Here is a 13001-nt window from a genome sequence, read left to right as displayed (position 1 = left end):
GGGACCAGCGCTCAGCATAAGGAGGACAAGCCAGCATACGGACAAGTGCTGGCACTGATCTGAGTTCCCGCAGTATTTATTGATCATTACAATAGGGTAATAGTGGGCAGAGGGTCAGCAGGAAAACATGTAAACAAAGGTCTCTGTGTCATAAACAAGGTTAAGAGAAAGTGCTGTGCCTTGATGTGCACTTACACAAACATCTGGGTGCATTAAAGATCAGTATTGCCACTAGCACATCTCACCTCCAGCCTTAAGGCTGTTTTCTCCTATCTCGGTAAATAAAACATACAATAGGGTTTTACACAGAGACAGTCCATTCCCAGGGATGAGCAGGAGACAGGTGCCTTCCTCTTATCTCAACTGCAAAGAGGCCTTCCTCTTTCACTGATCCTCCTCAGCACAGACCCTTTACCGGTGTCGGACTGGGGGATGATCAGGTCTTCCTCTTCCCAGGAGTCCATATCTCAGGCAATCACATGGGGAGAAACCTTGGACAATACCTGACTTTCCTAGGCAGAGGTCCCTGCGGCCTTCAGCAGTGTATTGTGTCCCTAGGTACTTGAGATTAGAGAATGGTGATGACTTTTAACAAGCATACTGCCTTCAAGCACTTGTTTAACAAAGCACATCCTGCACAGCCCTAAATCCATTAAACCTTGAGTCAACACAGCACGTCTCTGCAAGCACAGGGCTGGGGCTAAGGTTACAGATTAACAGCATCTCAAGGCAGAAGAATTTCTCTTAGTACAGAAAAAAATTGGTCTCTTATGTCTACTTCTTTCTACACAGACACAGTAACAGTCGGATCTCTCTTTCTTTTCCCCACATTTCCCCTTTTCTTTTCGACAAAACTGCCATCGTCATCATGGTCCGTTCTCGATGGTCGCTGTCTCTTCGGAGCTGCTGGGTACACCTGCAGACTAACAACAGACACAACAGGCACACAAGGATTAATATGAAATTTACAGTAGTAGTACTTCCGATGGTCTTAACCCAAGTTACAGGGTTAAGATTTGCGAGGCCATCAGCAACTCCCGTGATTGTCTCAGTTCCTGGTACCAAATTTAAATAGGTTTTTGATGCTTCAAAACTTTGTTCTTTTATTTTGGAAATGTCTAAAGTGAGACTATCTTCTCTTCCCTGTAGGTGGCATCTAACCATGTCCCAGTGAAGCTCAGACTCATTATAAACTCGGGGTGTAATACAAAAATCTAACGTATTCCAGTCACACTGTAACTGGAAACGATGTTCTAAGCTCATGAGCCTATCTCCCATCCAAATGACAGTTTGTCAAAGATCATTAATTTGATTTGCCAATTTTTGATCAATACCAGATTGTGAATTCCACAATGTCGTAGATTTTTTTTGCCAATTGTTAACAAAGTTTACCGTCTGAACAGAAGAGTGCAATGCAACTCCACCACGCGGCCGTAGCTGTGACTGCAATTAATCTCACAATTACCACAATCAAAGTAAAAATGAATCTTTTGGATCTATTTAAAACACCTTTCAATACTTCAGTCAAAATATGGATGGATGGTGAGGCCTCCCATGGTCAGTCCATGGACACAGGGATCCACACGCCCACTCTTGCTCTCACTAGCAGAATACAGTGCTGCCAATTAAAAGTTGAATCAATGCAAGTAAACAATCTACAGTTTTCACAGGTTATAGTTTGGGAGTCTGGGTTAATAACTATATTTCCTACAACTAGCATATAAGGGGGCTTTGCACAACTTTGTAAAGGAACTGTGAGACTGGAATTTAGGTTGGTAGAATAAAATGGCTTATGATCTCTTGTTTCTATAGCTTGATTTCCAGACCAAATTCTAATGCGGTATGAGGCCACAGTAACCCTCCGTAATTCTGGATGTTCAGGACCAGAAACAGGACTTATTTTTGGTCTTGGAGTAGAGGTTCCTTTTTCTCCCCATTCCCAAGGGCAGAAAGACTGTAATTTTTTGTGCTTGTGTTGTCTAAACTTTCTGTTAAGTCACTATCAACAGCTGGACTGACTTATGCACTGGGACATGATTGAGTTTGTCCTGTGCAATTGTGGTAGAATTGACCTCGAGGTGCTCAATCTATAATAGTTCTGAATTCATTGTTTTGTAATATCACCACATTATCGGCCACACATTCTTCCCAAACTAAAACTTCTGTGTCTTTTGATTATTTGGGAATTTCCTTGGAGCAAGATTTCCCTTTAGGCCTGCATTTTAATGATCTTTTATAAGAAAAGTCCTGTAAATAATTTACCTGTGGCCTGAGTGATATTCCACTTACCATGTAGTAAATCTACTGCTGGTACTGACAGTAGGTACTTCTACCAACCAATTTTGGATTGCAGGCATTAGACATCCTGGTGCTCTCCCTAAGCAAATAGGAGGATAATGATACCCAGTGGAAATATTTATCATCATTCCTTCTTCCTCAGGTTTGGCAGGGCAACGGTCACCTGTGGGGCCAGGTACGCATGCACTATTATTAACATATACTTCAACAGGATTATCCATCCATGTGACTGCCCGAATTAAGGGCGGGAAAGGCACATAGGCCCAGTGGGTATAATTAGTTGCAGCTGCTCCTGCAGGCATGGAGAGACTTACCACCATTGATACAATCATCAAAGCTGCAAGCAGCATGCTCTCTGGAGTTTGTGTCACCTTTGTGTTCTCTAGACTTTTTTTAGCCAACTGTGTCAGCTTCTTTAATTGTGCCCAAGTTGGTGGCTCCGCTTTCTTGGTGGATGGCAACTTCAATCTGTTCTTCCGACATCCCCATTTTGTTCCTCTTGTGAGTCGATGGTGCTCGATTGTGGTGTTTCCGTCTCCGTGCAGGCGCTTTTCTTTGCATCTCTGATAGGTAGAACTTCAAATGTCTAGTGGGTATCCAAACAGGAAGCTGATTTTCTCCTGGTGAAACACAAGCAAAACCTCCCCCACATTACCACCTTCCCTATTTCCCATGTCTTATTTTTTGTCTTTCCACCCAAATCAGTTTTCCTTCATGCATGCTGTTCTTTTTACCAGTAAGATGTTGTTCCGCAGAAGTAGTAGTCTGATGTCTATAAATCTTTTAAAAATTTAAAGTACAGAGTGCTAGATTAAGTTGCGTCTGAGGAGTGATACACTCCTTACTGTCTCCCCCTTCTTTTTGTTTAACTAATTGAGTTTTGAATGTTCTATTAGTTCTTTCAACTATGGCCTGTCCTTGGGAATTATAGGGAATTCCTGTTGTATGTATAATTTTCCATTGATTTAAGAATTTTTGGAAAGCTTTATTACAGTATCCTGGTCCATTGTCAGTTTTAAATTTTTCTGGAACTCCCATTACGGCAAAACAAGATAATAAATGTTTTTTAACATGGGAAGTACTTTCTCCTGTCTGGCAGGTTGCGCATATGAAATGTGAATAAGCATCAACTGTTACATGGACACATGATAATCTTCCAAATGAAGGTACATGTGTAACATCCATTTGCCATAACGCATTAGGACACAGACCTCTGGGATTAACTCCTGCCTCTTGAGCGGGCAGGTGTAGAACTCGACACTGGGTGCAATGTTGTACAATATTTTTTGCCTGTTTCCATGTGACATCAAATTTGTTTTTTAATCCTGCTGCATTTACATGAGTCAAAGCATGAAGTTCTTGTGCTTTTATGAATGCAGAGGATACCAGTAAGTCAGCTTGTTCATTTGCTTTAGTTAAAGGCCCCAGTGAATTAGTGTGTCCTCGAATATGAGTAATATAAATTGGGAAATTTCTTTTTCTTACAGTTTGTTGTAATAAATTGAACAGCTGGTTTAACTGATCATCCATGCTATATTTAATTAGAGCTGTCTCAACATCCCTTGTAGCCTAATCTACATATGCAGAATCTGATACAATATTAATAGGTTGATTAAAATCTTATAACACTGTGATGACTGCAACTAACTCTGCTCTTTGAGCTGATTGATACTGAGTTTAGATGACTCACTCTTTTGGCGCTGTGTAAGCCGCCTTTCCATCAGTAAACACTGTCAGAGCATTTTCTAAAGGCTAATGTCTGGTAATTTTAGGTAAAATCCAAGTAGTCAATTTTTAAAACTGGAAGATTTTTGGTTTTGGGTAATGATTATCAATAATTCCCACAAAATTAGCAAGACCAATCTGCCAAGCACCAGAATGGATAAAGGCTTGTCTAACTTGTTCGTCATTTAAAGGAAAAACTATTTTGTCTGGGTCATTTCCACACAATTTTATTATTCGTAATCTTGCCTGACCAATTAATGTAGTTATTTGATCCAAGTACAATGTAAAAGTCTTAATTGTACTGTGAGGAAAGAATGACCACTCCACAGGATCAGTATTTTGAACAATGATGTCTGTTGGAGAATGTGCAGTAGCAAAAATCAAAAGTTGAAGTGGGGCCAAGGGATTTATTCTATTTATTTGCGGTGACTGAAATTTTTCTTCCACTAATTTAATTTCTTTTGCTGCCTCTGGGGTTAATTTTTTTTACTGTTTAAGTCTGGGTCTCCTCTTAAGATAGAGAACAAATTTGACATGGCATAAGTAGGAATGCCTAGAGTTGGTTGAATCTAATTAATATCTCCTAGCAATTTTTGAAAGTCATTTAATGTTTTTAACGTTTCTTTTCTTATTTCTATTTTTGTGGCTTAATTTTTCTATTTTCTATCTGTATCCCTAAATAATGAAAAGGAGTAGAGGTTTGAATCTTATCAGATGATATTGTCAGTCCTGCATTGGCAACCTCTGTCCGCAGAAATGTGTAACAGTCAATTAATTTGTCTCTCGTTTCTGCAGCACATAAAGTATCATCAACATAATGAATGATGTAACAGTCTGAAAACTTGTCTCTAACTGGTTGAAGAGCTTGAGCTACAAAAGTCTGACAAATAGTTGGACAATTAAGCGTTCCCTGAGGTAACGCTTTCCACCAAAACCTGGTGGCTGGTTCTTTATTATTTATGGCTGGTATAGTAAAGGCAAATTTTTCACAATCCTGCTCTGCCAGAGGAATGATAAATAAGCAGTCCTCCAGATCAATTATAATTAAAGGTCAGTCTTTTGGGATCATGGCCAGAGAGGGCAACCCAGGTTGGAGAAGACCTATGGGTTGAATCATGGCATTTACGACTCTTAAGTCAGTTAACATACGCCATCTGCCGGATTTTTTTTTTTTAATTACAGACAGGAGAATTCCAAGGGGAGAATGAAGGCTCAATATGTCCCTTTTCTAATTGTTCCTTTGCTAATAAATGTAAAGCCTCCAATTTTTGTTTTGGTAGTGACCACTGATTTACTCATACTGGTTTTTCTGTTTTCCAAGTTAATGGAATGGGTTTAGGAGGCTCTACAGTGGCCGCCCCTAAAAAGGATACCCTATTCCTTTTCTTTCTTGATTTCCCTCAGTCTCAATTGGGACTTTAATGCCATTTTCATGTTTTCCTAGTCCCTTTCCGAGTATATATCCCATCTTAGTCATGATTTTTTGACTCCTGGGGTTGTATAATGGGGTGGGCATAATGATTTCCGCACCCCATTGTTGTAATAAATCTCAACTCCACAGATTAACAGGAATTGAAGTAATCATTGGTTGAACAGTACTTTCTTGATTATCTGGCCCTAAACAATGTAAAATCGTAGTACTTTGATACACTTCTGAGGCAGTGCCTACGCTGACAAGTCCTGCAACAGTCTTTTGTTTAGGCCAATTTTTTGGCCACCGATTTAAAGCAATGATAGGGACATCTGCTACAGTGTCTACTAACCTTTCAAACTGTTTTCCTTGAATAATGGCCTTACACAAGGGTCTGCTCTGTAAGACCTGACTTGCCCAGTATGCAGCCTTTCCTGTTGGATCAGTGCTTCCAAATCCTCCTGTTCTTTTTATCTCACTGTTTCCAACCTTAATATAAGGCAGGAGTAATAATTGAGCAATCCTGTCTCCTGGACTGGCACTCCAGGGAATTGAGGAGCTAATAACCAATTGAATTTCACCTTTGTAGTCTGAATCAACCACACCGGTATGAATTTGAACTCCCTTTAGATTTAGACTTGATCTTCCTAAGATTAGTCCTACAGTCCCCTCAGGCAGTGGGCCATACACCTCTGTGGGGATTTTTTGTGGGGGCTCCTCTGGAAGCAGAGATGCTTGTATAGTACATAAATCTACTGCTGCACTGCCGCTTGCTGCAGGGGACAATCGCTGTATTGTGGTAACTGGCCCATTCCCTGAGGCACTTGTGACAGTGGGGGGTTGTTGTCCCTGAAAACCCTGAGGAAAAAAGGGCTGAATTGGGAATGCCCCTGTTTGTGGCAGGACCTGAGCTTGGCCCCTCTTCTCATTTCCTGACAATGGTTGCCCATTTTTATCAAATTTAGAATGACATTGATTAGCCCAATGTTTTCCTTTTTCACATCTTGGACATAAGTCAGGTGGCTCTTTATCTGTTGTTGCAGTATTTTGAATAGTTATACTTTGTTTATTTGAGGCTGGGCCATTCTTTTTTAGATGACCAATTTGTCCACAATTACAACATTTTCCCCCCAAATGTTCTAACTTGTTCTCCTAAAGCAACTCCCGTGATTGCTTGAGCCATAAACATAGCTTTATGCATAGCTCCTCCAATTCCATCACAGACTTTTACCTACTCTAAGATTACATCTGATCCTGCTGGGACCCTTCCTTTTAATGGCTTAATGGCTGATTGACACTCAAGACTGGCGTTTTCGTATGCCATCAACTCCACTATGACCTTACGGGCATTCTCATCGGTAATTGACTTTTGAGCAGCATCTTGAATCCTTGCCACAAAATCAGGGTATGGCTCTTTAGAACCTTGTCTTATTGTATTGAATGAGGGGCAGGTGGTTCCTGGGTCTTGGATTTTCTCCCAGGCCCTAAGGCAGATAGCTAGCTCTAACTTGCTCAGTGGCCTCATTTTGCATTATTGCTTGTTGATTAGTAGTGCTCCAATTTTGACCTGTTCCTAATAGTTGATCTGCATCTATGTTAACTGGAGGATTGGCAGCCCTGTTTTTTCAGACCTGTTCTTGTGCTCCATCAATCCACCAAGTCTTAAATTGTAAAAGTTGAGAGGGTAAGAGTGATGATTTTGCCAGAATCTCCCAATCATAAGGAATGAGCCTATGTCCATGGGCAATGGTACCTAATAATGTTCTCATGTAAGAAGAGTGGAGTCCATACTGTTTTACTCCTTCTTTCATATCTTTTAGCATTTTTATAGAAAAGGACTCATATCTGGTCTCAGCTGTGGGAGGCTGTCCCTCTTGGGCCCCTTCTCCAGGTGGTCTTGGTTCTAATATTACTGGGAATTGCCACGCCTCAATATCTCCTTGTTTTCTTGCCTTATCAATAATTTTATGTAATGCACTACCCTGTCCACTAGGCAGTGCTGTAGGATTAAGTCTCATAGTGGGCAGCTAAGGCTATAGCGCCCTCCCCTGTGGGGCCGGAAACGTTCCTGCCTGTCCATACTGATTTTCTGGGGGTGGCTGATACTGAGGTTCAGCTGGCGGCCAGTACTGATAGGTTACTGGCAGCTGGGTCTTATTTCCTACCAGCTGATGTTGTGGACACTGTATTTGGATTGGCACTGCCGTGACAGAGACTCTATCTTTTTTTATTTGATCTTCTTTTGGGGTTTGTACTTGCTTAATCTGCATTTGAGGTTGTAACGTTACAGGCATCTGAGCTGCAGTAAGAGGAGTTGGCCGTCGTGGTTTAGACTCTGATGGCTCTGCTAATTCCGGACCTTTTTCTTCTAATTTTAGTGTTTCAGGATATATCACCTCCTGTAATTGATTATTGTCAACATTTTGCATTGACCGAGCCATTACTGGCTCTGCTGCATATTTACAATGTGAACTTTCCATTCCCTTCCGGGATTCTATCCCTGCCTCTTCTTCACAATCTATTACACAGCTTTCAGGGACATTAGAAACTGAAATGCTATCTTCTTCTGTTTGAAACGGTTCTAAAGCTACTTTAATAATGACCCAATCATTCCTTACTGTAAGGGGGATGATTTTACCTTCTCTACTTGCTTGTTTTAATTCTTTGCCAATTTTTTCCCAATATTTTAGATCTAAAGTTCCCTGTTCTGGAAACCATGGGCAAAACTGTTCTATTGTTTGAAACAGCGCAATTAGATTTTTTTTGTAGGGATGCTAACTCCCCCTCTTTTTAGAAGAATTTTAATAAAGCTGTGATAAGAGGCATATTTACTTTTAGTTTGCCCCATTGTTACCCTAGGTTCTTCCGAGCACACAAGCTTACCGCAAGGCTGACTGTAGACTTACTCGGGAATCTCTCATCGACTTGTCCTCAATGACCATGCTCGAGCATACCTTAACCCTAGAGAAAATCACCCACGTTGGGCACCAGATGAAGGGGTGGCCTGCCCCTCCACACCTGTGGGCATTTCTCATCAGGTGGAACAAGAGACTTGAGAAGAGAAAGAGACACAGAGACAAAGTATAGAGAAAGAAAAAGTGGGACCAGGGGACCTGTTCTCAGCATACTGAGGACCCGCGCCTGCACTGATCTCTGAGTTCCCTCAGTATTTATTGATCATTATCTTTACCATCTTGGAAAAGGGGAAGTGGCAGGACAATAGGGTCATAGTGGGGAGAGGGTCAGCAGAAAAACATATGAATGAAGATCTCCGTGACATGAATAAGTTTAAGGAAAAGTGCTGTGCCTTGATATGCATATGCAAACACCTCCATAAACGTTTTCAGTGCATAAAGAGCAGCATTAGCGCTAGCCCATCCCACCTCCAGCCCTAAGGCAGTTTTCTCCCATCTCAGTAAATACAACATACAATTGGGTTTTACACCGAGACATTCCATTGCCCAGGGAGGGGCAGGAGAGAGATGCCTTCCTCTATCTCAACTGCCAAGAGGCCTTCTTTCCTCTTTTACTAATCCTCCTCAGCACAAACCCTTTATGGGTTTCAGGCTGGGGGATGATCAGGTCTTTCCCTTCCCATGAGGCCATATTTCAGGCTATCACATGGGGAGAAACCTTGGACAATAGCTAACTTTCCTAGGCAGAGGTCCCTGCGGCTTTCCACAGTGTTTGTGTCCCTGAGTACTTGAGATTAGAGAATGGTGATGACTTTTAACAAGCATACTGCCTTCAGGCACTTGTTTAGCAAAGCACACCCTGCACAGCCCCAAATCCATTAAACCGTGAGTCACCACCACCACAGCACATGTCTCTGCAAGGACAGGGTTGGGGGTAAGGTTACAGATTAACCGCATCTCAAGGCAGAAGAATTTTTCTTAGTACAGAACAAAATAGAGTCTCTTATGTCTACTTCTTTCTACATAGACGCAGTAACAGTCTGATCTCTCTTTCTTTTCCCTACACTTTTCTTGTACCACATGATATCCTCTCAGCCCCACCACTTCATCCAGCCATTACTAAGGTGACCAGGTCCTAACCGGTTTTCACAAGCTTCATGCAGGTGCACACTGACAGTGTCTCTCCTTAGTAGCTATCTTTCCAGTACCTTCCTCTTTCCAGCCCTGGGCTTCTTTGAGGTGGTGGAATAGGATTCTTGCAAAAATACCCTCAGCATCCATGCATCTGCAAACCAGAATTGTGGGAGAATTAATGCCAATAGGATGACTTTTTAACAATTGAGGATGGGGGCAGATGGACAAACACTTCCATTTTTATTCTGGGCAGAGAGTACTAAGAAACATTTCATAGTTTGGAGGGAAGGGTGGAAACCAAGCTTATGCCAGAAAAAGTCATAGAAAGCTGGACCCTCTAATGGGAACCTAAATCTCTTATTGGGCAAATCACAGTAAAGACCCATTGCTGATAAGTGAAGCAGTGATTACCCATGACATACTTGGTATCAAAATTACTAAGTATTTCTTAGTATTATAATTATTCATATAAAAATTACTAAGCATAGTTACCTGTGCTTTATTGGCAGGAAGTGCTGAGAGAAGGTGAAGCATTGGGCTCCAGTAGCTGTGGAACTAAAATTGTAGGGGTACAATGGTAATCATGGGATTGTTGAAGTACTTGGTTTGGTTTTAACTGCACTGGAATTCTTTTTATTAAAAAATAATAGAGAAAGAATGAAAGAAAAAAGAAGAGAGACACATTCATTCCAAACAACTACCAATTCAAGGCACACTTTGAATACTAGGCATTCTTGATGATAGCACTTAAAGAAACCCTCACATCTGAAAAGCACAGGGAAGAGAGTGCTGAAACTCACACATAGGATCTAATTTCAAAAAACATGGCACAACTGCAATGGAAACTGATGCATGGTCTCAACAAATCCTAGACGTCAAAGTTAATGCTCTGATAGTTGGCTAACTCAATTTCCTAATTTCACAAACTGCTTTAAAAAACTACAGTTATGAAAATGTATGGATAGTGGCTTAAATATAAACATACAGACCAATGGAACAAGAATTGAGAGTTCAGAAATAAACCTAAAAATCTATTGTAAATTTATTTCAACAAGAGTGCCAAGACTATTCAACGTGGAAAGACATTGTCTCTTGAAAAAATGGTTTTTGGTTTTTGTGGGGTTTTTGTTTGTTTTAAACTTTTAAGTTTTAAGTTCAGGGGTACATGTGCAGGATGTGCAGGCTTGTTATACAGGTAAACCTGTCATAAAGGTTTTTTTGTACTGAATATCCACATGTAAAAAAAATGAAGCTGGACCCTTACCTTATACTATATACAAAAAATAACTCCAAATGGATCAATGACCCAAAGGTAAGAGATAAAACTGCCAAATACTTAGAATGAATATAAGGGTGAATCTTCTTTGTCTTGGATTTGGCAATGGTTTCTTCAATATGACACCAAAAGCATGAGCAATAAAAAAAAAGGCAAATTTGACCTTATCAAAATTTTAAAAATTTGTGCATCAGAAAACATTATAGAGTGAAAAGATAACCTGCAGAATGGAAAATACATGTTGGCAAATCATCTACTTGACAAGTGTCTAGTATCCAGAATACATGAAAAACTTTCATAACTAAACAAAAAGGCAAGCAACACAATATTAAAATAAGCAAATGACATTTCTTCAAAAAGATACAGGCGACCATCAGGCACACAAGGAAATATTTAATGTCATTGGTCACAAAGGAAATGCAAATCAAAATCATAACCTCTATCTTCAGCTCCCATGGTGTGTCAGGAAGGACCATCAGATGGAGACAGAGTTATGTGTTTCTGAGCACAGACCTTCCTTGGGCTCTTTGGGTGGGGCTTGCTGTGGCTGCAGTGAGGGTTCAGGGTGTGGTTCCCAGGTCAATGGAGTTATGTTCCCAGGTGGGTTATGGCTGCCTCTGTGATATCATACAGATTGTCAGAAAAGTGGGGGAAAGCCAGCAGGTATAGGCCTCATCCAGCTCCCATGCAACCCAAAAGATGGGTCTCACTCCAATTGTGCCACCCACAGCATCACTGAGTTTGTTTTCAGGCAGTGGATGACAAGGGCTGACAACTTACCCAGGCTAACAGCCTTCCAGCTAAGGAAGCAAGCAAGGTTTTTATGCCTCCCTGCCTGTCACATCTGCGCATAAAGATTTAATTACCACAAACCCAAAAGCAATAAAACAAAGATAAATAAGTGGACTTAATTAAAGACTTTTGCATGGTAGACAGAACAATCAGCAGAATAAACAAAACCTACAGAGTAGGAGAAAGTCTTCACAATCTACATATCCCACAAAGAAGTAATATTCAGAATTTACAAGGAACTCAAACTAATAAGCAAGGAAAAAACAAACAATCCCATCAAACAGTGGGCTAAGGATATGAACAGACAATTTTCAAAAGAAGACATACAAATGACCGACGAACATATGAAAAACTCCTCAACACCACTAATGATAAGGGAAAGGCAAATCAAAACAAAGATACCACCTTACTCCTGCAAGAATGGCCATAATCAAAAAATTAAAAATTAAAAGATGTTGGCGTGGATGCAGTGAAAAGGGAACACTTCTAACTGCTGGTGGAAATGTGAACAAGTACAATCACTATGGAAAACAGTGTGAAGATTCCTTCAGGAATTAAAAGTAGAACTATCATCTGATCCAGCGATGCCACTACTGGGTATATATCTGGAGGAAAAGAAGTCATTGTACAAAAAGATACTTGCACACACACGTTAATAGCAGCACAACTCACAATTGCAAAAATGTGGAACCAGTCAAAATGTCCATCAATCAATAAATGGATAAAGAAACTGATATATATATATATATATGAATGGATAAAGAAACATATATATATTTATATATATACACACATACATATATGTGATGCGATACTACTCAGCCAGAAAAAGGAATGAGTTAACGGCATTTGCAGCAACCTGGATGCGATTGGAGACTATTATTGTAAGTGAAGTATCTCAGGAATGGAAAACTAAACATTGTATGTTCTCACTCATAAGTGGGAGCCAAGCTATAAGAATGCAAAGGCATGAGAATGATACAATGGACATTGGGGACTCAAGGAGAAAGGATGTGAAGAAGGTGAGGGATAAAAGACTACAAATTGGGTTAAGGGTATACTGCTCTGGAGGTGGGCACACCAAAATCTCACAAATCACCACTAAAGGACTTACTCATGTAACCAAATATCACCTGTTCCCCCAAAACCCTATGGAAATAAAAAATTAAAGAATTAATAGAAAAATTATACACACAAAAAAAACATGAGATACTACTTCACACCCACGAGGATGGTTATAATTTTAAAAATGAAAAAAACAAGTGTTGGTGAGGATACAGAAAATTTTTAGAACTCTTATACATTGGTGACAGAAATGTAAAATGGTATCACTTCTGTGGAAAATAGTTTTATGGTTCAGGGGTTCAAACAAAAACTTGTACATAAATATTCATAGAAGCACTATTCACAATAGTCAAAGAGTAGAAACAACCCAATTGTCCATCAACTG

At 40.3% G+C, this 13001-nt stretch overlaps 1 long non-coding RNA gene across 1 annotated transcript in view; it reads right to left on the bottom strand.

The window, feature by feature from the left end:
* LOC112429124 (uncharacterized) overlaps window positions 1-13001 on the bottom strand; it is a 139178-nt gene that overhangs the window by 4713 nt on the left and 121464 nt on the right. The gene's annotated exons all lie outside the window — the stretch shown is intronic.

Source organism: Macaca nemestrina, chromosome 20 (assembly GCF_043159975.1).
Source record: "Macaca nemestrina isolate mMacNem1 chromosome 20, mMacNem.hap1, whole genome shotgun sequence".
NCBI lineage: Eukaryota > Metazoa > Chordata > Mammalia > Primates > Cercopithecidae > Macaca > Macaca nemestrina.
This window is presented reverse-complemented; position numbering and strand designations above follow the sequence as displayed.